The sequence below is a fragment of the Lissotriton helveticus genome, chromosome 4_1 (assembly GCF_964261635.1).
Source record: "Lissotriton helveticus chromosome 4_1, aLisHel1.1, whole genome shotgun sequence".
Classification (NCBI taxonomy): Eukaryota; Metazoa; Chordata; class Amphibia; order Caudata; family Salamandridae; genus Lissotriton; species Lissotriton helveticus.
This window is the reverse complement of record NC_136063.1, coordinates 1,720,837,327-1,720,864,739: the sequence shown is the minus strand read 5'-3', so window position 1 is coordinate 1,720,864,739 and position 27,413 is coordinate 1,720,837,327.

Below are 27,413 nucleotides of genomic sequence, written 5' to 3'. Positions count from 1 at the left end.
GTCACCCATAGGCCAGAAGATACCCGCCCTACGGGTATTTCAGAGGCGAATGTCTGACGTATGACTGTCTGCTCCAGACCCAGCAGTCTTTCAGAGCCACAAGCCTTAAATCTCAGTAACACAACAGAAGCCCAACTTCTGGGGACACTTCCTGGCAGTTATTCTGGTTACCTCTGTCCCATGCTGTCAGCACTGGCCTGGACATGTCATATTGCATGCCTGCCCACCCTTGTGTATGACGGCCTCTGATTGTACAATGCACCTGATATTAGTTTCCCCAACTTTACTGATTACAGATTACTTGAGTGAGATAGGGAGGGCTCTTGGGAGACTGACAAAATGAAAGGCGTGCAGTGAAATGTTCTCAGCTCGAGCCTAACACAAGTGCGCGGTGCAGACCCCACACCCAATTGTAGTTTGATCTACCTCACCCGCAGCAGTCCTGTACCCACCCTAACTAATAGGCTTAAGCCTGCAGGTAATTGATAAACGAATTTCCCCCACCCAGCCTCGAGCTCGCCTTTCCTCTAGATAAGGGGGTGGTCTCAACAGCCCATTTGTCCACTACAAGGACGGCCAGTGGGGCGCTAATGGGACAGCTAATGGCTCAAGTAACCTGCCCAGGCTGAGGCCATGCCCAGGGTGACCCCCGCAGACAGCCTGCTCTTTAGTTGTGGCGCAGTGCAGAGGAGGCCGGGCCGGAAGAACAGGTCCCTGGTGCAGGCGAGGACGTGGTTCTTCACACCGTCCTGGGAACCCCAGCTCGGCCAGGTAAGGCCTTGTGTGAAAGTATGGGCGGGAGGTACTTTCTAGGGATCTCCTGCGAATAATGAAAGAAGATAATAAATGTAAGTTAAATGTTGGGGGAAGCAAGCGCAGTAGTAGGACAGGCCGGGGGTGAACATAGTGCTCAGGCTCTGGGGGCGGTAGTGACGACTGACTTTTGATTCCTCTGTCCCTGGGGGGGAGGGGTCATGTGAGCGGTGTCATGACCTTCCTCAGAGACCTGAACAATTACGGACACGCTCTTTAGCGATAGATTGGGCGTAGGGAGGAGGCTGAGGTGGAGCATTAATTTTTATGGGGCTCTTTTGTCCACTAATTGTCTGAAACTCAATGGGGGCAGGGAGGACAGGGAACGGTGACTCGGGCGGAACACTGGGCAGGGTCCAGTTACAGGCTAGATGCACAGGGGATGCCTGTTCACCCACCCCCCACCTGCTGCATCCCAACGTCATCTCCAGGCACCTGTTAGTGCACGCCTGCTGCATAGACCCTGCATTATGGGGCCTGTCTCGTTGCTTCAAGTCTCAGAGACTGGTTGCTCCCTTCGGAGATGCGGCCGTGAGAGTATGCTGGGGCATGTAGCGGCCTGGGGTAAGGCCTCACTGATACGGTATGGTGCAAATAACAGGGACACAGACACTTGGCTGGGGTTAGCCGAAAAGACCACGAGCGGTCTTCCGCTTGTTTATTTATACCTCAGAGCGAGCCCGCCCCGAGGTTGTGTGTGCGTGCGTGCAAGAAAGATACATTGTATGTGAGAGCCCGGGTGGCTCTCTACATCCCTCCTTTATTTTAGTCCTTTTCTGCAGGCACGTTCCGAGACTCGTGTTCAGGGGGATGACCAGGCAAAGTCCATCAACCGTTGGCTCGGCCTCGGATTGGGCCTCAGGCTGTAGTGGCGGTTCCGGGTCCACGGCGATTCGACAACCCCAGCCGGGGCTGTCCCTGGACCTTCGCCCGCATTTCCGGCCCTTGGCTGACTCCGCCCGATGTCGGGGCCTGGTGACATGGGCCTAGGCGGAGTGTCCTCTCGTGGCTGGGCAGGTGCTGGACCAAGAGAACTGTCAAAGTCCATCTCTTCCTGGTCTCCTGTTTCCATCCTCCCTGCTCTCTGATGTCCAGCGGCTGTGTCAGTCACCTTCTTGAAGCATGACACATTTCTCGTCACAGTGTGGCCGTCTCTCTTAGCTGTAATCATGGTTCCCTGCATGCGTTCCACTATCCACACTTCGGGTTCAAAGGGAGTCCGAAACTTCCACCCTGGGTGGCGATCTTTGACAATGACCGCGTCTCCCTCTCGGATGGCTGGTTCTTTGGCATGACGGTGCACGCTTGCTTTGCTGTTCGTAGCTTGTCTTCGAGCCTGTGTGGCCTCGGCGTCCCTCTCTTCCGGCACCCACGTGCTCGCAGTGGGGATGCCATCCCTTGGAGCTCGTTTGAACAGTACATGTGAGGGGGCACACTTAGTCGTTGAGTGGGGCGTTTGCCGGTAGGCTCCGAGGAATTGGTCTAGGGCAGTTTCTGGGTCTTCACCATTGTCTACGGCTATCCTGAGGGCTCTATTCAATGTTCTCATCAGCCTCTCCACCTCCCCATTGGCTTGGGGCCACAGCGGGGTGACTTTTCGGTGCCTGATCCGGAGAGCCTCCAGGTAGGCCTGGAACTCTCTCCCTTGAAAGGGAGGTCCGTTATCGGACTTGATTTCTTCAGGGAGTCCCATTGTGGCGAACACGCGGTTTAATACCTTCTTGACCTGCGGGAATGCAGTGGATGCAATGACCTCCACGACTGGGAACTTTGAGAAGGAATCAACTAGCACCAGCATGTGCCGTCCGTCCGGGAAACTGCCAAAATCTATGCTGAGTTGAGCCCACGGCGCCCGGGGTGCTTCTTCAGTAAGTACGGGCGCTGGGGCAGGCTCACCGCCAGTGATCGTGCAGGCATGGCAGGACCGTATCATCGCTTCCACTTGGCTGTCCATCGCTGGAAACCACACCTTACTCCTCAGGCGGGCCTTTGTCTTTGCCATGCCTTGGTGTCCTACGTGTGCTAGGCTCAGAGCTCGTTGCTGAAGGCTCTCAGGCATGACAATGAGATGTCCACGTAACACCACTCCCTCATCCCCGACACTCAGTTCACTGCGTACTTGCCACAGCTGTTGCCTGGCGTGACTCACTTCCGGTCGGAGGCAGGAGGCACCGTCGAGAAAATGGGCCCAGCGATTTCCCTCGAGGGCCTGCCGAACTTTCACCAAAGTCTCGTCCCCTGCCGTGGCGTCGCCGATTTCCTTGAGCAACATGTTCTCCGGGCACGCTGCCAGCGTGACCATGTGGACGATTTCTTCCACTTCTTCTCCATCCTCGGCGAGGGGCTGTGGTGGGACGACATCTGGGTGTCTCGACAGGTAGTCGGCGGGGTTGTGTGCTCCTGGCCTGAATACCACTTTGAATCTGTAGCCCTGCAGCTGGACAGCCCATCGTTCGATGCGCGGGGGAGCCAGTCGTGACGTCCCCGCGAAGAGGGGCAGAAGAGGCTTGTGGTCTGTGACCACCGTGAATTCCTGCCCGCAGAGGTAGAGATGAAAATGCTGGCACGCCCATTTGATGGCCAAGGCTTCTCTTTCAATTTGGGCGTACCTGGTCTCGGTGTCCGACAGGGCTTTGCTGGCGTAGGCAACCGGTTTCCATTCTTCAGGCCCGTACTCTTGTAACAAAACGGCTCCCAACCCTACTGGGCTGGCGTCGACAATCAATTCGGTCCGCCTGCGTGGCTGAAAGTAGGCCATGGTGGTATTGTCCAGGAGACTGGCCTTGATGGTCTGGAACGCTTTGTTGGCGGCTGCAGTCCAGTCCCATTTCTGATCAGCACGGGTGAGGGCTCGGAGGGGTTCCGCAATGGCAGCCAGGTTCGGGATGAACCGGCCACAGTATGTGGCCATGCCCAAGAAGCTGCGCACTTCAGTTTGACTCCGCGGGGTGCTGGCTGCTTTTATGGCTTCCGCCTTCTTGGGATCAACTTTCAGGCCTTCCCTCGTAAACGTGTAGCCGAAGAAATCCACTGACTCTTGATAGAATGCGCACTTGGCTCGGTGTAAAGTCAGGCCGCTGTCCGCAAGCCTTTGCAGGGTCGCCCTCAAATTGGCATCGTGATCTTCGAGGGTTGTGGAGTACACAAGGATGTCATCACTCAGGTTGATTACACCTCGGAGGCCAGATAGCACCTCGCGAATGGCGTTTTGAAAGACTTCGGCTGCCGATGAGACACCGAAACTGAGCCGGGTGTAGCGACGCAGCCCCACGTGCGTCGAAAAAGTGGTGATGTATCTGCTAGCTGGCTCTAACTCGAGCTGGTGATATCCTGAGTTGAGATCCAGCTTTGAAAACCACTTCGCCCCGTTGAGGTCTGCTATGATGTCGTCCATAGTAGGGGTGATGTGCCTTTCGCGCTTGACAGCGGTGTTGGGGAGCCTCATGTCCACGCACAGACGAATGGCTCCAGGCTGCTTCGGCTTGGGGGCGACCACCAGTGGGGAGACCCAGGGTGTCGGGCCCGACACTTTCTCGATTACTCCCAGTTCTTCAAGTTTGCGAAGCTCCTCCTCCACTTGGGGCCTGAGGTTGAAAGGCACTCGCCGGTGCCTGAGGGCAACGGGTTTGACAGTTGCGTCGATGTGCAGCTTAAACTTCTTTCCTTTGAGCTTGCCGAGGCCCTTGAACAGTTCAGGGAAGTCTTTCAACATGAAGTCTGCGTGTGCTTGGTGCACTTGGTTGGCGAAGAATACCAGTCCCAGGTCCTCCGCCGTGTGGCAGCTCAGGAGGGTGCCCTTCTTGCCCTCGGTAATGTGAAACTTGGTTATTGTGGAGTACTCTCCGTTAACTACAGTGGTTTGGATCACTCCTCGGAGAGGCATAGGTTCAGTCCCCCCATAGGTGTAGATTCGTGCTGCAGACGGTGCCAATGTTGGCTTCGGGTACATCTTCTCATACTGGTCCGAGTCCATGACGTTCACGGACGCTCCTGTATCGATCAGCGCGTTGACACTCGTCCCATCTACCGAGACGGAACACATGGGAGGCGGTCTTCGTTTCGTGGATGCCCGGCTTACGTAGGAGATGACATACACTTCGTCATCTTCATCGTCTTCATACCTGGGCCGGCGGTCTTGTGCTTCGGTGTCAGGAGGGGGCCTCTCCTGGTTGAGCGACAGCTGTCGGACGCGCTGGGTTACTGTCCGGGCACGCGGGCCTGCGGATCGGAACTTCCCTCCCCGGCAGACGGCGGCAAAATGATTCAGACGTCCGCACTTGAGGCACGTCTTGCCTTTGGCGCCACACGTGGCTGTGGCAGGGTGGTCGTCACCGCAATACCCGCATTGGTTGCCCCGTGGCGGGCCACTCCGCTGCCTCGCGGGCGGGAATCGTCTGTGGATTGCGTCCACCCGTTCTTCTTTGATGGCCGGGGCTCTCGCCGCGGGCGGGGCGATCACCGGGGTGCGTAGCGCCACCTCCATCTCCTCTGCACGGGCATCGGACAGTTCATGCGATCTGGCCAGGATGAGGATCTCGTCGAGCGAAATTCCGGGTTGCCTGAGGATCAGCTTCCTCAGCAACTTCGACTTGCATCCAACTATGATTTGATCCCTGATTTCGTCTCGGGGGTTGGTGAACGGGCACGTGCTCGCAAGTCGACGGAGTCGAGTGTAGTACATGTCGACAGATTCTGAGTCCATCTGCCAAGCACGTTTGAACTTAAACTTTTCAAAGTCATTGTTAAGCTGGGGATCAAAATGTGCATTGAGAGCCGCGACAGCGGCATCGTAGCTGTCCTCGGGACCCGTGTTAGGGAGCGACTCGAACAGATCATAGATCTCTTGACCTCCATATAGAATGAGGAGCGACCTCTTTACCGTCCCATCCGTTTCCCTGGTGCCCTTGAAGTATAGATTGAGTCGTCCGACCCATGCTCTCCAGCGGATCGCTGCTGTTGCTGGGTCCGCAGATTCGCTGAACGGCGGTATGGGTGCTGCGCCGGCGTGCTGATGTGCGTGCGGCGCAGGAATGGGAGGTCCCACCGGGGCCTGGGCTCCTGCTTGGGCTTGGACCTGCGGCAAAGCTGCGGGCACGACTGGCGGCGGCTGGACCGCCTGCTGTGGGGGTTGGCCAGCCCCGTCTTGGGCCGCCCCTGTCGCGTTTTGGCTCATAACTTGGCTTCACCTGGGCGGGTTTGGTGCTTTCCGGTGTCGCTGTGGCGCGTAAGGCAGGGGCACACTGAATCCTCAGTGGTCGCAGGATCCTGGCAAGAGTCTTTGCAACTGCCAATGCTTGTTGCGATGCAGCCGGGCGCGCAGCCGGGCTGGGGCACAGTGACAGGCCAAGGTGCACAAGGAAAGTTCAGCACAGCCAAATGTGTGTAGCAAACTGGGTGTCTGGGAGGCCTGGCGAGAGCAGACTCTTCTTTGCACTCGCCAATGCTTGATGAGGCGCGCCGGTGGACACGTTATTTGTCAGGCTTGTGATGCTGTCCCTCGTGGCAGGCAGGAGCAGAGCGCGCGGCGCACTGAGCGCACACGAGGACGAGCGCCGCTCGCGTGCCTGGGGCTGCCGGGAGGCGGGGTAGGCCTGGGCCACGTGGTGCGGCGCTGAGCTCCGCGACTCTTCCGCCGCAGGCGGGTGCACAGCGTCAGCGCCGGCTGGAGAAGGCGCACGCGGGGCAGACTCACCCTCAGGAACTCTGTCAGGCACGCAGACCCCACGAGCCCCGCCAGCTGAAGGCGCTCCCTCGCGGGAGACGCGTGGGCGGGTCTCGGTCCGGAGGGGGACAGCGGAACAGTGCAGGCGGGCCCCGCAGCGGGAAGCAGAGGACGCGGCGCCGCGGGCAGCAGCGGGCACGCGTGGAAGATGACCGGCCTCGTCGCCAATGTAGCGGCCTGGGGTAAGGCCTCACTGATACGGTATGGTGCAAATAACAGGGACACAGACACTTGGCTGGGGTTAGCCGGAAAGACCACGAGCGGTCTTCCGCTTGTTTATTTATACCTCGGAGCGAGCCCGCCCCGAGGTTGTGTGTGCGTGCGTGCAAGAAAGATACATTGTATGTGAGAGCCCGGGTGGCTCTCTACAGGGCATGGTGGCAAAGCAGCAAATGCGCGTGCATTAAAATCTTAAAAAATATCTGCGCACAGCGCTGCATGCTGCCTGCTGCCGCGCACATCCCCAACCCCCGCAGAAGATCGTCATCAACAAAGCCCTGCCCAACTCAGTGTCCCGCCCACTGGGCCGGTAACACTGAGGCGCAGCTGCTGCAATCATTCAAGAAGTCAGAAGACATTCATCAATCATTATTACAAACTGAGAAATACAAAGAGTAAGTGAGAAGATGTTTAACTGGTGACACTCGTGTGATGTGAATGAGTCGTGAAGCAGTACATAAAGAATGTAACACTACAGTAACAGCAGCGCAGCACTTATGGCGTAAAGTAGCAGTCTGTGTCACATAATTACCATAAAAATCAATTACGTGCAGTAAAAACGTGTAGACCCGGCCCTGATAGCATCTGCAAGACTCGGCACAAATTAAGCACTGATGCTATCCCTTTCTAATGAGGTAGACTTTAGCCGTTACACACTGATTCATCAGGCGTTTAGCCTGATACGTCTCATTGCAGAAATTATTCCTTCCCTGATAGGTGAGCTTCAGCGTAGCTGGTTCAAACAAATACACAGTAGCCCCCAACCTCTGTGAATCCGATAGTAACTGATGTAGCTGCCGCCTAAGTGTCACGTTTTTTTACAGCAGTCGGACCTAACAGAGAATTCAATACCAATTGACCTGACCACTGCTCTAGGATGGGCAGCTTGATAAATATGTTGACTTCGAATTAAAGTGCCTACACAAATTAAAATAGCCTGCTGATAGTGGGATACCCCGACCTCTACCACTGCCAGGTTTGTGAAACAGAAATCTGTGTGCTCTCTGGATAGCACTATCCAGATCCCATTCTGTCAAACAACTGGAATGCAGCTTGCAGCAGTGAGACAACAAAGGATCAAGCATTTTCTCATTCCTTGCCTCCTGGTACCCCCAAAATACATAAATTATTCATTTGGAGTTGATCTTACATGTCCTTCACTTGAGATGTTAGCTGAATAATAATTATAACCCTGAATTTTCATCTGAGGTTGGTTATCTTGGGTTTGCTTCACCAAGCTGTTCTGTTTCTCTTCATCTGCTGTAACTCAGGACTGCCATATTTCTTGAGAGTGTGGAAAGCACCACTTGCATCTTCAAGTAAGCTGTTTTTAAAGAAAGATTTTCCTTACCATCTAAAAGGGTCTGTATCAGCCTGTAAATCTTGAAGCAAAGACAGTTCGGATTGACTCAGCCCAGCTGATACTGCACATATGCCAGACCTCACCTCATATATGTTGCTGTCTGCACCCTTCATCTCTACTTTTAAAAATGTTTGCACCATTTCAGGGGGGTTTCGACAATGTTCCCTAGTTGGCGTAAGTGCTACTCCTTCAGGATACAATAGTAGCTCTTCCTCTTCCCCAGCCAAGTCCAGGTCTAAGGTGCCAGCTTCAAATACCTCTGACAGCAACTCTTCCACTTGACAGACATGAGTATGGCAGAGGTGCTGGGAGCACTGGGGAAACTAGGTCCAACAGTCTGTCCAACCATAATTCCCTGGAGTGCCATTTTAAAACTAGTAGCAGCCAAATCTGGCAGCAGTGGCACCTCACTCCGTATTGATTACTGCCTGTCTTAGAGAGAGAAAAGAAGGCTTCAAGACCTCATGAGTTCCATATAGTTCCTGTGGGGTGGTCACAATTACCTGCTGGTTGCCAATACTCAGATGCTCTACCTCCACATCAACATGACAGGCTTTCATTGATTCCTCATTTGGTAGCATCTCCTGGCCAATTGGGTCTCCAGAGACTCTAGCATCCTCTAAAGTACTGTTTCCTGAATCTCCAGCATCCAATATTGGAGAGCATTTATCCAGTGCTTTAAGTGGGCCGGGTCTCACCGGTGCTGAGCACCAGCAGTTTTTTTAAAGGGGGCCTCGAAATGGGTCTCTATCGGGCTCTGTTTACGCCCTGACACAAGCGGTCCATTTTCTCCGGACTGCAGTGACAGCAGGCACTTCGATGTGCGCGTGCTCACACCTGCTCCCTTCTCACAAGTGGAGAAGTCACGGCATGACATCATGCCGCATGAACGCTGTAGAGAAGGGAAATCCTTTAAGGAGTCATTTTCTCTCTGGATTTCCCTTCTCTTTTTGCAATGCAGGAGCAGCAACATTGTTCTGGTGTCACCAGGGCTTTAAGTGGAAGCATTTTCAATATTATATACAACATGCCATAGTTGTTGCCTATTTATTGAATGCAACTAAGAAGAACCATTGGCAGAGAAAATATAGTCCAGACTTGTTGTAGGTATGATGTTACTTGTTGTATCATATATCTGAATGCAATGGGGACGTGGCCAGGCAGTCAACCGAGATGGCCGCATTTCACTGAAGCTCCACTGGCAGAACCCAGCAAAATGCTTTCTGTTACAGATTAAATTACTGCTGCTGGTCCCTGAACGTGATCCTGCTGCACCAAAACAGTGAAGAAGACTCAGAGCCGCTGATGAATCTTTGAATCACCAGCACACCGATGAAATCGAGCCTTGATCCGTCTGTGGGGTGGGGCAATGCTCGTCTATGTGACGGGGCCTAGGGATCAGCCTGCGCATCCCTGGCCATGAGCACTTGGCCTTGAAGACGGTGGTCCCGAGCATTTTTGGCGAGGCCTGCACTACTTCCTGAGGCCCCGCAGTGATAGGTACCGCGGGAGAGCCTGGGAAGCAGCCATCTGGCTGTGTGCCTACCATGGACAGGGGGGATGCGGCACCCCGGGGCCTGCAGCCCATACACCTCACAGCCGCGCTAGGCATGGCCAGCATTGGAACACGGCCCCCAAATAAATGTACCAGAGAATTGTGCAATGAGCATTGTGCCCCTCAGTGTTCCTGAAGTAGAAAATCTGCACAGCCCCCAACTTAAGCGTCCCATACAAAAGAGGAAAACCCTAGACAGTTCACTGGCAGATCTGACTGGCACAACCTCGTGAGGATCTCATAGGATTAGTGGTGCCCGGTCCTGACACTGCATACTTTGGTTGCTAAATCGTCTGCTGCACAATACCACATTATTGGATCACCTCTTCCTTATTAATTGCCCCTCAGTGTTCTTCTTAGGCTGCCATACAAACTTAGCACTTGAGGGAAATCTTTTGCTCCATCTACTCTGCCAGTTTCATAACTCACCTTACGTCGACCCCCCCCCCCTTCCTATACATATGGCAAAGATTGCTGACATTCAGGAAACCTGTTGAGACAGCACTAGAGTCCGACGGCAAAATGGCGTAGGGTGGTCCAGAAACAGCCCCCACCGAGGATTCGACTACAACCCAGTCGTGGGATTACAATTAAATGGGGCACTTTTAAAGATGAAGAGATTCAAATTAGATGTAAGAAAATGATTTATTGAAGATACAATGCAGCAACCCTCAACAGCTGCCATCCACAGCTCTCAGTTCTCTTCTCTGTCCAACTGAATTCTAGTAGTCACAACAGTGGTTCCTAGGATACAGTAGTTAAGGTACTGCAGATTCATTAATTAGCTACAATAGAAAACATGTACTAAATAGATCATGACATATAAAGGAAGAATACAACAGGCACCAGCATTAAAAAGTTGGCTTAGCAGCCTAACACTCTGTAACACTAATTGCAAGCTTTATATCAGCACCTTACCTAGGATGTCCCATCCAAAGGATATCTGGGGCCCCCTAAAGCGCTACGTAGCAGCCTCACGCTCCTAAGCTGCTTCACAACAGGAACATTGGAATGTCCCAATTGGACTGGGCTGATTGTGACATTCAACCTATGTTCGATTGATGTTATAAAAACTGTAAAACCTCAGACAAGATGATGCTTTGCAGGAACTGCTGCAGTTTGAAGGATGTATTCAGCAGGATGGGATGAAAGGTCAGATAAGAAGTACTCTTTTTATTTGAATCTGCAATGGTTATAATACATGTATTATTTGGGTGATTTACTTTCCTGATATTTGCATTCTAAACGGTGTTATGTAATACGCAAATGTGTATGAACATATTTAATGTTACATTTGGGAAGCTGGTAAATAACATTTAAAAAACATATATATCTGAATGCAATGATAGAAACATCAAAACACAAGTCAGTCAGCACACTATGCTAAGCACAGATGTTTAGATTATGTGTTTTAAGTCACGCCCTTAAGTACACTGGCAGTGCCCCTTTGAGAGACCCCCTAGTTTTTTCATCCCTCTTAAAGCCCTGCTTTCATCCCCACAATCAATAGCCACTTGAATGGAAGACCTTGAGTGTCTCGAAGGAGGTAGTGGCTAGACCACTAGTGGAGATGTCGAGAGTAGACAAGTCCTGCCACTATCCAAACCGGAACAACTCTTAGAACTAATTTGTGTCCCTCTCGCAAGGTGTCTGAAATAGTATATCCTCAAATTCATCTTCCTATGTTTCACCCCATCAAAATCAAAATGGAAGAGTAGAGGATGTCTTTGAGACAGGGGTAACACCTAATCTTTTTAACCTAAATTTGCCGCCAGAAGCAACACCATATATGGTGGTTCTGACGAATGTTCCTCCACTTCCACCTAATACTTTTGAAAATTGGTCGACCCTGAGAAACAAATCTCTCTACTTCCTCTCTTCCAGGGTTGGACTTAAAAATCATCTCTTTTCAGAGTTCAAAATGGCTAGGAGAGTAAGATGGATAGGCACCTCGAATAAAACACAGAGGGGTGACTGTGTAGTTCTTTCATTCCGGTCCCCACAATTGGTTAATACAGTGTTGGAGAGAGCAGCCATGGGGACATATGATTCACATTTTGTTAACATTCTTCCTCTTGGTTACTTTTATTCTCCGCCCCGACCAACGAGATGTCCTGCCCTTCCATGTCCCCCTCTGAATTTGGATGAACCATGGGGCAGAAGATACGGTATCCCAACATTGAACTATTATGAAACTCTGAGTGGCCTGGAAAATAATGACTGACTACACCTAGATACTATTACCTCCATTTCACCAGATAGAGAGGCAGGCCTTCTTCCTGGTTTGTGTCCAAGAGAACATACCGGTGCAATTCAGGAAAAACTATCTTGTGTAGTCCCAGCTTTATGTGAGGATGAGAAACACATGGAGGGTGTTTTGATACTAGATGAGGGCACAGAAGGGGGGAATGATCAAATGCCCCCCCCTGTAGAACATGGCCCCACCATTACGACCTCTGTTGTGTTGCCTGTCCTCATGATAGATCCATTGGTGTTTAAAATCTCATCATGGAATATAGCTTGAATCAGATCAAAAATAGAAAACCCAATTTGGTGGGACTTAATTCAAGTGCAAGACTTGCTCTGTTTCCAGGAAACGTGGAGTCTTGAACCAGTACACTTGAATGGCTATAGGACCTTTCACACTTCAGCTGTTGCTACTCTTCATGGAAGACCAAAGGGTGGTTTGAGTATATACTTGTCTAACAAATTAGAGTTTGCAAAATTTTTTGAACCTGTTAAAGACATTTACTTTCAAACTTTGGTACTTGTCCCGGTCTATGACACTCCAATTGCCATTGTCAATCTATATGACAATATCCCCGCCGGTGACGTAATGGCTGTTTTAAGGAAACTGAGTAAAACATTGTCTATACAGGAAAATATCTTTAAGCACAAACTGACGAAAATTATGTTAGGGGATTTTAATTGTAATTTGTGCGAATTAACAAAGGATAGCAGGTTTGGCCTAGCACAGAATGACGGTAAGGGTCTTTTGCATTTCAAACATACTGTTTTGGGGGAACAGTTTAACAGTTTGCTAGCTGACTTTGATTTAGGGTTTGTAAACGAAATGTTTACCTCACCTTCTGTACTAGTTCCAACATTCAATGGTAGGGGCTGCTCTACAACCATAGACTATGTTATTGTTTCTAACAAATGTGGGAACAGAATTCATTCTTTTATTGTTTCCGATATAGCATTGAGCGACCACTTTCCGCTTTGTGTGACCGTCCTACTACCCACTGCATCCAAGCTGATTAATAAGAAAGAAAGTGACAGTCTGGACATGAATTTAGCAATTGGTAGTGTTAATGGATATGCGCTAAAATGGGCCATGGTAAACGAGGCAGAGATAATTAAAGCCTTGGTTGATAAATGCTCTTCAGATATAATGACGTGTTTAGGAACAGATTCACCACCTGAAATTTGTCTTGCATCTTTTCTTGTAATATCGAATAAAATTGAAGACTCCCTCATGAGGCAATTTAAGACTAAAAAAAAGGAGGAGGGTGATTTGATTCTAGGTGCACTAGGGCCTATGCGTTCCTAAAGAAGGCGCTGCACAAAAAACCTAGATCCACTGAGGAAGTCAGTTGATGTAGGAAAGAATATAAATTGGCAATTAAAGATAGGAAGAAACCCCTGAGGGTTGAATCTTGGGAGGCTCTTCATTCCGCCTCTATAAGGAATGATAGCACAAGTTTTTGGAAACTGGTGAGAACTCCCTTTCTTAAGGAAGAGGTTGAACCAACAATAGAAATAGCAATCCCCGACTCGGACTGGGTCAGACACTTCACGAGAGTTTTTGAGGGCGAGGAACAAGCGGGGTGCTTGATTCCTGCTCTTGATTACCCCCCGATTAGAAATGTGTACTTTACTCTCGAGGAGGTTGAAAGAGCTCTGAGTAAAAGCAAGAGCGGCAAGGCACCTGGCCCAGACGGGGTCCCCATAGATATATTTAAGACCACTTCTTCTCTCTGGGTGCCCCTCCTGGTTCAGGTGCTTAATGCCAGCTGTGTCACTGATTTCCTGCCCATCTGAGTGGAGTCTGTAATAGTACTGATCTACAAGAAGGGGAATAGGCATGATCCTGCCTGTTACAGGCCTATTTCCCTTCTGGACTCCTTTACAAAAATAGCTGGTAGAATAATTTTGGACCGGCTCTTGGACTGGGCAGAGGAAAACTCTGTTCTGTCTGATTTTCAGTATGGCTTTCGTTCCGGCTTGGGGACAGTAGAACAGGGATTGAACCTCCTAATGTTGGTTGGGAAATACACGAAGGCAAAACAGGGCAACCTGTTTTTGGCCTTCGTGGATCTCTTGGCCGCTTTCAATTGTGTGATCCATTCTAAGCTGTGGTTAATACTGGAACAACTTGGGGTTCAACCTAATATTATTTATTATCTTAAACGTTTTTATAGCAACGCTTCAGCCCGCGTTCGCTTTGGCCTAAAGGGAGAACGCACTGATAAAATTCCAATCAGAAGTGGGGTCAGGCAGGGCTGTGTCCTGGCCCCTTTCCTTTTTAACTTGTACATAAATGGATTGGAAGAAGTTCTGTGCAAAGATAGCTTGGATCCCCCATACGTAGGTGGCCTCCCAATACCAGCACTTTTGTACGCTGACGATGCTGTACTTATGTCATGTACTCAAGTGGGCCTACGGCGAGTGGTTGATAGTTTTTCCCGCTTTATGAAGGAGCTGGGCCTGAAAGTCAATACATCAAAGACTTTCACCATGTATTGTGGCAGGCATAGCAAACCTAAGAGGCCCATTTTTATTGCAGGACAGAAGCTTGAATTTGCCAAGCACTTTTCTTATCTTGGGATACTCTTTGCCCAAAATGAGACGTGGACCCAAGCTATGTCTATAAAAAAACTTGAGCTGCTACGATCGACTGCTGCTCTTAAAATCTTTTCAAATAAACTAGGGACCAGACCACCTGTAGAATTAATTAAAATCTACAAAGCTAAGTGTGTGGCTGGCGCTACCTATGGGGTTTTGCAAATCCTGCACCCATCCAGATGGCTGAAAATTCATTTTTAAAATATATCTTGGCACTTCCCAAAAGCTCCTCTAACTATAATTGCCACGCAGAACTGGGTCTTCCTTATATGACTGACCTAATTAAACTAGAGCCTGTGCTATTATGGCACAGATTCTGGACACAAGAAGCAACGCACTTAAATAGAGATGTTCTGTCTGACATTTTAAAATTAGAGGGAGCCATAAAGATACCATGGATAAATTACGTTCATAATTTTTTAAAGGATATGGGGAGAGAGGATTACTTCTTGAACCCTACCAATATTTCAGCTATCTCGCGGAAAGAGTTGAAAAGCGAGGGTCTAGCTCTTTTGGATTCCCATAGAATTGCAACGGAGGTCCTAAAACCTTCTGTCCTACAGCATCAAATGGCTTTAACTACTTTTAATATTCAGCCCTATCAAATACATGTGTCTAATAAATATGAGCGTTTTTACTCTCACGTTTTAAATTTGGTATTTTCCACAGATTGGTTAGTTTTCCTACGACTAACAATTGGATGCATGATCTACCTTCTTGTCCCTGCGATAATGTTTCACCTCAGAGTACCATTCATGTTTTCCAATTCTGCAAATTTTATGACGCAATGAGGAAAAATGTTTTATTGCCATTTCTAAGAGAATTAGGATATCGTCAGTGGCGAGTGGCAATGCTTAATATTCAATGCCTTGATAATCATTTAGGTGCAGCAACAACAACTTTGTATTAAATAATATGATGTGCATTAGAAAAAGCATGGACATTTAAAACGCACTTTATATTTAAATTCCATTCTTGGACTTTGAATCCCTCGAAATTGATGAACCCCTTGAAATTGATGAATTCTTGTACTGTAATGATGTATTTTTAATATTGTAAATAATGTGTTTTTATTCTGTACTTTTATGATTGCTTCCAACAATCGAAATAAAGATATTTTGATTTGATTTGATTTGTATAGTCTGTAATAGATGTCTGCACAGGGGGATTGACACTCTTCACAGAGCTCAGATGTTTTTTTTTGGCAGTATGGGGCTCATGAGAGATTCTTGGCTGGCAAATTCTCTTTAGCCTTCTCAAAAGAACTGGCTCTGAGCCCCAAACTCTTTCATATGAAACAGGTCTGGCATTCTATGGGGCAGATTTATGAGGCCCTTGCGCCACGTTTACGCCGCTGTTGCGTCACGCAAGGCTGCGTAAACGTGGCGCATCCCTTCGACCGATTTACAACGTGACGCATCTAGGCAGATGCGTCACGTTGTAAAGCCCTGCGCCGCTTGTGGGGGGTCCGGCGCAGAGTGGGCGTTCCGGGGCAGGTGCGCCTCGCAAAAGTGGCTGAGTGAAATCTATAAGATTTCACTCAGTCACTTTCAGGCCAATGCTGCGTCAAAACCCTGCGCCTGCTTGAAGCAGGCGTAGGTCTTGACGCAGCATTGCAAAGATGGGGCACCCCCGAGCCTTGCTGGAGCTGCGTCGTGCTTGCGACGCAACTCCAGCAATGCGCCACCTTTTGCCCCATGGTGCGCCGCATTGTAAATGCGGCGCACCATGGGTGGCGGAGCAGCGGCGCAAGATAACTGGCGCATCCCTGGGGATACGCCAGTTATCATAAATCTGCCCCTATGTATTTTGCTGTGTGTCGAGTTCTATCTATCTACCCGCCGCTGCAACGGTGTTTATCTATGAGTGCACGGGTAGACATAGCTTTTCTCTGCGTGTCGTGCTCTCGCAGCAGCAGGCATTTCCCGAATTCTGTTACCGATCGCGATTCTAAATCAGCATCTCATACAGCTGGGAACGGGTTATCAGGCTGACTAACAGGCTGATTGTGGCTGGTTTGGGTTCTGGCAGAGAGCCCCGCTCCGCTGGCTGCTAGCACTCCGCCACTTCCGCCATGTTACTTAACCCCTTGCATGTATTCTAGTGTTAAAAGAGATGCAGGAATTTGTCAGGTCGGGGGCCTTTGAATATTCCAAGGAACCCTTCTTGATAGTGCATAGCTACCATAGTAAGAGGGAATCATAGTGATGCCATCAACATCGTACAGATTTTGTCTGAGGATTTCCCATGTTCAGGACGTCATGCTCCTTGGGATGGAGATATCTTTGGAATCCCTGTGCATTCCATTGTCATCCTTGTTCCCACTACCTTGGGTTACAGAAAGCCTGACATCTCATACCTGACATGGTCTAGCAGGCTGGAGAACCCATGATATGTATTCCCTCATGTCTGGGAGCAGGGCAAAAGGGAAACTCACTACTACTATTGTAGTGAAGCCCCCTACGACCATTCTGTGTCATGTCCACTTTATTTTCCATTGCGAAAATCTCCCAGTGAGTACCACCGAGTATTCCATTGGCCAGCTCGCTAATAACAACACTCTGCCATGATATGCCTGGAGAAAGTTTGCAATTTACAATGAGTTTCATTTTATACAGCAAGCACGCTTAATTTAACATGCAAATGTCATTACCCACAAACAATTCTTAATTGAAGGCTAGTGGTGACAGCCAGGGTTAACAACGTTTGGATGGCCTTCTGTGCTGTTAATCTTGGGGTGATCTACGGAAATCATCACATAATAAAGCGTTTCTTAAGTCAGAAGTGAGCCATGTTTGTTTATTCATTCCAAAATAATCAGCCTTGATTCCCTTGTGTCACGACTAAAGGCCTCCCGGATCACTTTTCCTTCGCAGAATTAATAATGACATTTCAAGCTCTACTGTTCCCAAGAAATATTTAGGGGGTCCTATCTCTTCCCCTTTCCTAAAGACCATGCACTCCAAGAGAATGTGGGAACCTATCAAGCTCATTTTGCACTCAACAAACAAAAACAAACACTTACTTTGCTTACTTAACAAAACAAAACCTATTATCATTGCAAGTTCTTAAGTTTGCTTACCAATGTGCTGCCAAAACTCTTTCTGAAAAGTGATCCAAACAATTCGAAACTATTCAAAAAATTAATGTGTCCTTATCACACTCCTCACTCCTGGTAATTCCAACAATACTTTCCCACTGTTCCACTTTACCACGTTGAGATTGTGTACACTGTTTCTTCCACTTCCATGCATGTGTCATGTTCTCTTTTATTTCAGCACTGCCATATTTCATTTTTGATACCTTTTGGTAGTAACAGTCATTGAAACCGCTGTGCTGTAACTTGTAAAGTAAGCAGATACTTAAACAACAAGTCACAAGAAATAAAATAGTATCAAATATGATCAATATGTAATTATCTTTCTTTACAATGCAATTATGCACATGTATACTTCTAATTAGCTGAAGAGTGATTAAGCAGGAATGATGGATCACCACACTGAGGTTATTTTCCACAATCCGCAGCGTTACCCCATGGGTAAAGTTGGCACAGAGGAAACGCACACTCCTGTGCTCTAGGTGGCCTTGGCTTGCAGACTGGACATTTACGAGTGGAGAATGATATATTATGCCTTGCCGAAATGAGGAAAATTATTGAAAAAGGCTGAGACTTTGTCCAACTGATGCTCAAAAACAACCTTACTAAGAACATTTAAATCTCAAAGTTTCGTACAATGACACATTTAAAAAAGAAAACATTATTTGAAGTTTTCCAAAAAATCCTACACCTAGGCCCTCATTATGGGTTGTGTTATTTCACCGGAGTGGTAATTCTGGTGGAAATAACGCACACCAAAACTAGGAGTGATTCAGAATCCTATATTTCCTGGACTGGGGACACTGAGGGCAAGACTTATCAAGGCCTTGTGTTGCTCTTGTGTCACGCGATGTGATGCACTGAAAGCCTTTAAGTCAGATTTACTATGCTGCGCCAAGCTAGTTTGTGTGACTCTGTGTTGCATAATAAACCTGGAGTAATGCAAGCTGTTGGACTTGGACCTTTCTGGAGGGTCATGCCCAAACGTTTTGCCTTCACCCTGCTGTTTTCTGAACCTGTTTTGGCTGGCCTTTAAGACTCTGTGCACTTTCCCAATGCTAACCAGTGCTAGGGTAGACCCTCAACAGCCCACAGGGCAGGGTGCAGTGTATTCAAAAGTTGGGCATGTACTTTTAAGTTTTACATGTCTTTAAGTTTTACTACTTCTAGACCTACCTCTCCTATAGGATAATATTGAGTTACTTTATTGCATTTAATAAGTTTCACCAAGGTTTAAGGTACTTCTATTCAGTGGGTCTGACTTGGTCCCTGCATCCATGGTGGTCAATCTGAACTTGTGACTTTGTCCCAATCCGGCTTGGCCGGATAACCACAGTTTATACTTCTAGGCAATATTTTTAGTCTATGGGAGTCTGGTTGCGGTAAGGTACTGCTCTTCATCCTTTCTGATGTTTTTTCTTAAGGGTTTTGTAGGTGGAAGTTGTAGGGTGGAGCTCTAGAGGCTAGTAATAGTATTGTTTGTTGGGATTTTACACAGTAGTATTTTTCACTAGAGTGTAGTTTTTTGTGTACATTCACTGTTTTAGTAATGTATTGCTGGATTATGTTAAGTTTGTTTGAAGATTTATATAGTGCAGCTTATTACCCTTGAGAGTATCCAGGCTCTGTGCATGGGCACGGCAGATTAAGAGATTTGCCCAGAATCACAGGATGTTGCACCAATGCAGAGACTCGAATCAGGATCCAAGCTTCCGAGTCAGCAGCTCTGGCTGCTGCACCACATCCTCTTAGAAATGAATGAGAAGTAATTTAAAAATGTTTAATAAATGTATTCAAACTGTAAAGAATTACTGATCATGTAAAACATGTGAAATATGTTGTAAAAATGTTAGAACATTGTAAAGTATAAACTAAATAATATTAAAATATATGCAATTATTTAATATATAATAAAAAAAATACACCAAAATGATGTTGAATATATGTATATAAAACAAAATAGGAAATGTTAAACAATGAAAAAAGGGGGACATTTACAACGTACAATACTATTTAAATATGATTAACATTTTTTATGTTATATAAAAATGCATTTAAAACTGAATTATTTTTCTTTATATAAAAATGTGTTTTGAGTTTAAATACATCTGCTTAAAATGTGAAATTATACATTAAATAAACTTTGAAAACTAAATAAAATCAGAAAAATGTATTTGTATTCTATTAAAATAGAATTTATCACAAACATACAGCTAGCTTATCTTTTATTATATTTCTAAACATCAACAATAATAATGAAATAAAATAAACTATTTCCATTGCACACATGGAACTTAAACAAAAGATTTCACACTAAAATTATAAAATGAAATAATCACACTCCAACGTAAACAATTTTTAAGAAAGTGTTGGACACTAATGGGGTAACATTTTCTATTCCCAGTCCAATCTAAACCAAGTTGGGAAAGCTGTTGGACACTAGTGGTGTAACATTTATTATTCTCATTCAGATGTAAACCAATTTGAGAACGGTGTTGGGCACTAAAGGGGTGACATTTATTATTCCCTCTCCAATCTACATTAATTTGGGGGTGGTGTTGGGCCCCAAAGGGGTGACATTTACTATTCCCACTCCCATCAACACTAATTTGGAAACGGTTTTGGATATTTAAGTGACTCACATATACATCTTCCACATCAATCAATACCAATTTGAGAAAGGTGTTGGACACTAAAGTGATGAGATTTAATGTTCCCATCCCAAATCTAATCAATTTGGGGAAGGTGTTAGACACTAAAAGGGTGTCATTTACTATTCCACTCAAATTTAAAACAATTTGGGGAAAGTATTGAGCACTGAAATGTGATATTTGCTCTGTGCACTACAATCTAAAATATTGTGTGACCTTTGATCTCCTGGTCAGGGAAACTGCTCTCCCCTCGTGCAGTTCTGTGATTGCGTCTCTGCCCCCAGTGCTTTCTGGTCTCTAGGTGTTCGAGGTCCTCCTACACCTGGAGGCTCCTGCCTGCGCATCATCCATGTGGGTCCAGTGGGAGAGCCTTGCCAGCCTTTCTGTTGTTTTTGTGTGTCTATTTGTGCCTTTTGTCTTTGGCTATTTGTGCCTTCTGCCTGTCTGCTGCCTTTTTGTCTGTCTGTCTGTGCCGTTTTCCTGTGGCTGCTTTCACTGTTTTGTTCTTCATTTTAACCGTAGCCTTTTCATTCCCTTTTCCTGACGCTGAATGCCAGAGGTATCTGCCCCGAGTTGAGTCGTTAGTAACAAACAGATCCCGCCGAGGACTGTCTTTTTATCGATACCCGCCAGACTGCTGCTTATCATGCACGTGGGGTTATTGAGCACAAACCCTGAGGGGCATTGGTCAACAGAAGACAGATTGCAGCTGAGGATTGTCTCCCAATATGTACCTTCCAGTCTGTCGCATATCGTGCATACGGGGCTACTGAGCGTAAACCCCGTGAGGCACATTTTTAATCTTCACCCGTTGAGTTACTGAGAAATGCGTGGTGGTTAATTTCTAACACAAAAGATTATATTCGATTATCCAGATCTGGAAGAGTTCTTGATAAAAGATAGTGACCAGTGTCCAGTAATCGCTAGACACGATATTGAGATCTGGATCGGCTTGAAGGTACTGATGATCTAGAGTACCCGTTGGCAGTGCTTTCTGGAGACTTTTTGTATTCCCAGAACTTACAGATGTTAACTGTGATTGGGACTTTTATGTAAATTTTCCTGAAGAAGGTGTTGGCCAAAAATTAGCGCCCACCTAAACGCGTCAATGCTCTTTTGAAGATAACTGTGTAAAATCTATGGTGACAATTGTTTCAAATTTCAGCATTTTTTATAAATTATTTACAGCTGTTACAATTGATTCATGTATGATTTACTGGTTCTCTTACTGAAATAGTAATTTGTTTTTCCTTTTTCTGTTCCCAATTTTTTTTTGCATATTAATGAATTTTGTGCATAAATGTTCTTTTAAACACAGATTATATTGTGTTGTAGACTATATGGCCTGAATATCATTATTCTGTCCAGGTTAGAAAATTTAATGTATCATGACATGTACGGTGCTTTTTTAATGAATACATTTGTACTTTTTTAGATTTGTATTCTGTTAGATTCATCTCTTTGATTGCATCCCCTGTGTCCATTGACATCCTAATGGTTAGAGGCGGTTTGTGTACGAATGGTGTGATAAGTGTGCATTAATCCAAAGGGGTTTCTTTTGTGACTTTTGTCCTTTGTCTATTTCTGCCTTCTGCCTGTCTGTTGCCTTTTTGTCTGTCTGTCTGTGCCATTTTTCTATGGCTGCTTTCACTGTTTTGTTCTTCATTTTAACCGTTGCCTTTTCATACCCTTTTTCTGGTGCTGTTGCCCCTGCACCTCCTCCCCCTGAGTGTACCCGCTCCTGCCTTCCAGCTGCTCTTCCTCCCCCTTTACCCCTACTTAATAGTGGATGCTGCTCAGTCGCACCGCTAGCGTGCCAAATGTGCACCAAAGGCAAGCCCGTCTGTGCCCATCTGTGACCCGACCATGACCAGCGACATGGACCCTGGCCCTCAGTCCTCCCACTTCTACAACTCAGCAACCCTCCACGCACTCAACCCAAGACGCAACAACTGCCAGCTCTCGACGCCGAGCATCACCCAAGGCCAGTTCTCCTGCAGACACTGCCGCCACACCTTCACCCACCTCCTGACCTTGACAGTCACTGTCAACCCACCGCATGCCAGTGCACTCAAACCCCTGAGCTGCATCCTCTTAAACGTACGCTCTCTGCACAGACACACAGTAAAAATCTAGGACCTCCTCAACACCCTCCCACTAACGTCACCTTCCTCACAGAGACCTGGACCAATGCCAGCTCCGCACCCGATATTGCAACAACCATCCCCGAGAGGTAGAAGATCCAGAGGAAAGACTGCCCAAACCACCCCATAGGAGGCATAGCTATCTTCCATAAAAGCTCCCTCTGACGGACAACCTCCAACTCGAACTACTCTGCGCCCCCTAATGGAACACATCCTATTCCAGATCAAGGTCAACCCCAGAACAACTCTATGTGGAACTCTCGCCTACAGACCTCCTGGACCCCACGCCCAATTCACCAACACCATCGCAGACCACATTATACCCCAGACCCTCGCCTCTACGAGCTACACACTGCTCGGAGACCTGAATTTCCACCTTGACAAACTTAACAACCTCAACTCCACCACCCTCCTAGACAACCTCGCCAACACCGGACTGAAGCAACTTGTCACCACCCCCACCCACAAGGAGGGACACACCCTCAACCCCATCTTCGCTGGGGGAATCAACATCCATTTCAGTCACACCACACAACCCCTCTGGACGGACCCCACTGTATCCACTTCTCCTTCTCGAAACCCACTGCACACAAGCCAATGCCATGTCCACTGTGCAGGAACTGGAGCAAGATCACCAAAGAGCACCTCACCTCCGCCCTCAGATGCACTCCTTCCCCCACCATGACCGTAGCCAACTCTGCAGCCAATGAACTCCACAAATGGATTGCTGACTGCGCCAACACGCTCACACCCCTCCAGAACTCTGACAGACAACACACCACAAAAGCCACATGGTTCCCCACTGACCTCTGAGATCAAAGCACTCACACCAATGACTTGAAAAAGATTGGAGGAACAGCAAAACCCCAGAAGCGCACACCGTCTACAAGACTGCCACTACAGCACACCCCAACTCATCAAATCTACAAAGAGGAACTTCATCCAGGACAGAATCTTCTCCAACCCCCACAACTCCAAGGTACTCTTCAGCATCATACAACAATTCGCTAGACCCCCCTAGCGAAACGTCTGTCTTCCTTCCCTTCCAGGACCACTGCAACAAACTCGGCTCCTTCTCCCACGACAAGATCAGGACACTCTAAGACAACCTCGACAAACAGGACCAAGGCACCAACACAACAACTTCCACTAGCAACTCCACTCAGCTGACCATCCTTGCCTGAACCCCTGTCACAACAGAAGACACCATGAGGAGCATACACTCCGGAGCACCCACTGACCCTTGCCCTCCGCACATCTTTCACAGGGCCGCCTCTGCCATTGCACCGGAACTACAACAATCAAGTGCATCCTCAAAACAGGCACATTTCCCGATAGGCTGGAAATGTGCAGAAGTCAAACCCCTCCTCAAGAAGCCCTCCACAGACCCGATAGAGCTCAAGAACTACTGGCCCATCTCCGTAGTCCCCTTCACCGCCAAACAACAACCTTGACACGTCTCTATCCGGCTGCTGCAGCAACCACAGTACTGAGACTGCACTCTTTGCCACCACGGACATCATCTGTACACTCCTCGACCAAGGGCACACTGCAGCCCTCATCCTACTACAGCTATCAGCATCCTTTGACACCGTCTCCCACCCCACACTAGCCGCCAGAATCCACGATGCCAGCATACAGGGAACTGCCCTAGACTAGATCCGCTCTTTCCTCACTGGCCAAACTCAAAGAAGTAGACTCCTACCATTCCTCTCTGAACCCAGAGATCTAATGCTGAGTACCCCAAGGCTCCTCCCCCAGCCCCACACTCTTCAACATCTACATGGCCCCCCTCACAACCATCGTCAGAAATCATGGCCTCAGCATAGTCTCCTATGCCGATGACTCCCAGCTCATCCTCTCCCTCACCAAGGAACCTGACATCACCAAGCACAACTTCTAGGAAGGAATGAAGGATGTTGCAACCTGGATGAGCAGCAACTGCCTGGATCTCAAATTGGAGAAAATGGAAGTCCTCATCCTCAGATCCTCCCCCTCCATGTGTGAAAACATCTGTTACCCCCCACCTACGCAACCCCCCCACACCCATGGACCATGCCCTCAACCTCTGCATCATCCTCAACTCCTCCCTCACTATGAACTGACAGATCAACGCGGTATCTTCTACATGCTTCAACACCCTCTGCATACTCTGCAAGACCTTCACACGGATCCCCCCAAATCCAGGAAGACTATCACCCACTCACTCATCACCAGCAGGCTGGTCTATGGTAATTCTATCTGCACAGGAATCAACAAATCTGTACTCCACAAACTCCAGACCATTCAAAACACTGCAGCCAGACTCGTCCTTCATATTTCAAGACAAGACCACATCACCCAGCACCTACGAGACCTCCACTGGCTCCCCGTCAAAAAAAGAGTGACCTTCAAGTTGATCACACACACTTACAAAGCCCTCTACAACACCGGACCCCAATACCTCAATTAAAGAATCTCCTTCTACGCCTCCAAGTGAAACCTCCGCTCCACTGACCTAGCCTTGGCCAAAATACCCCGCATCCACGGAGTCAGAACAGGAGACAGATCCTTCTCCTACATTGCGACCAAGACCTGGAACAAACTCCCCCTCAGCATCAAATGAAGCCCCACACTGCAAGCATTCAGAAAGAGCCTCTATACCTGGCTTTTTGGATGATGGAAGCTGCCCGAAACTCCCCCCAGCACCTTGTGACCCTCACGGGTGAGTAGTGTGCTCCAGAAATCCCTGTTTGATTGATTGAATATACACAATCAATACTCCAAAAAAGCATATACTTTTTAACCTATAAAATAAATTATAAATCACTTCACACGGTAACCAAAAATACAAACATAGTTTCATAATTGAACATTTACATATAATAGATGATTCCTATTACTATTACCTAATTAATATATTTTTAGAATATTTAATACCATCCCTAAAATGTTAATAGTAGAAAAAACAATATCATACTCCAAAATCAATGATGACATTTTTACAAATGTTATTTTTTACAAGTTTAAATGTAATAGATTTGGGATCATAAATTCTCAACAACGAACTGATTCAAATATTAAACATAATAAAAATATTTGTATTGATTTTTTGTTAAATATTTTTTCATAAATAAACCAATAACATCAAAATATACAACGAAATATAAATATATACATTGTAAATGATATTTATATAAGCATATCATAATTAAATATTTAGAATATTTTTCAAATAAATGTAAATATAAGAATACAATTTGGCCCAAAAGGTTTTTACATTTTCAATATATAAAAATTTGAAAATATTGTAATTTCTACAAAAGTTTGAATTTTAAATTTGTATTTAAAAACTAAAAGAAATTAACATTATTAAATGATATTTGTAATATATTTTCATGTTTTCATGTTTCACAATGTTATTACGTATCGTAATTTTAATATTATTTAATATATTTTCAAATACAATTAATATCTATATTCAAAATTATTATAAAATATTATTTATTAAAATAATTTAACTAAAGAAACTTAAACATTTTACTAATCATTCAAGTAATAAACATCACATTTAGATTACATAGGCAACTTTTTAATAACCTCCCTACCCTTATCTGCAAAACCCAATATCCAGCTACTAAAAACATATAAATCGATTATTTTTAGACATTAAAACAACTAAAATGCTAATTACAATTTCATAATTAATAAATTACCCTCCCAAAACACAATTATTTTTTTATTAAGCATATATTCTCAAACAATACAATAAATTATATACAAAATGACACTCACAACAAATATTTTTTACAAAGTTAATAAAAACAAAACTTGAAACAAAATGATATTGCTGTCGACAATATTTTTTATCGTTCTGATATTCTTGACTCAAAACGTTTGTATCACAATATTTTTAATTTGTTATTTGGTCCAAACATCCAGCTAAGTGATGAGAGTTTATTAAACAATGGTCTTCCTGAAATTAAAAGTGGCTACAAATTTCATATAATAATGATCTTGTAGCTTACTGGTAGTTCATGCTTAATTGGGATGCTAGTTACTGACACTGCTGAAAAGCATCCAGCTGAACACGTTTACATTCCAGTTTACTCTCATGCAACACAACGTGCATTTTTTTTAACCAAACTTTTCCATTACACTTTTAAAAAATCTACTTTCACTTTTAAATTAGATTTTTGATAAAAAGTGAACAACAATTCAAGCAACTTTCTATTATTTTCCTTGCTTGAACAGTAAAAGTAAATTATGCCTGTACTTAAAATGTGTAACTTGGCCTTCACAGTGTCAAACAGGGTTTGCAATTTTTTCTCTATGTGGGCACAGACCTTTTACATCTAGCATGAACTTTTTTCATACATTTAGCACGCATCCTTGTATATGATAGAAAGGCCTACTTGGTGGTGAGTTATCTAAGGAGTAAAAGTAGGTTTCATGTATGATATGGCTAAGCACTTTAACTTGCCATGTGGTACTGCAGTGTTTTGAAACCTGTGGCCTATCCTGGATATCATAGTGTTCCCTAGGGCAACACAATTTAGTAGGTAGTGTATATTAACAAAGTTACCCGCATTTAGCACTTGGCTTCCAATCACTGGAGCATTTCCAGCACCAATTGATCATGGCCTTACTCGAAAATTAAAGAAGGCAATTGAATGTAGTAATTTTTACAGCTCAAGATTTAGGGGTAAGGTACATCTGCGGACACTGAATGGGAGTGTCATTAAGCACAGAGATCTAATACCAGCAAAACCAAGAGAAATGATTGGAGCGACTGGTACACAAATTATGTAATTCCTTACAGTATGAGATCACAACTCCTCTGGATGAAGCCTGCAGGATTTCTGCACTGCTATGACTGTATTGAAAGACAGTGATAATCGGATTAGATAATGGCTATCCGCCTAACAGCAAGGACTCCTCCTTTTGGGGAGCCAAGAGTTATATATTCAGGCATTAGGCATCATTGAGCCTTGAACAGGCAGATTCTCAGGCTATCAATGC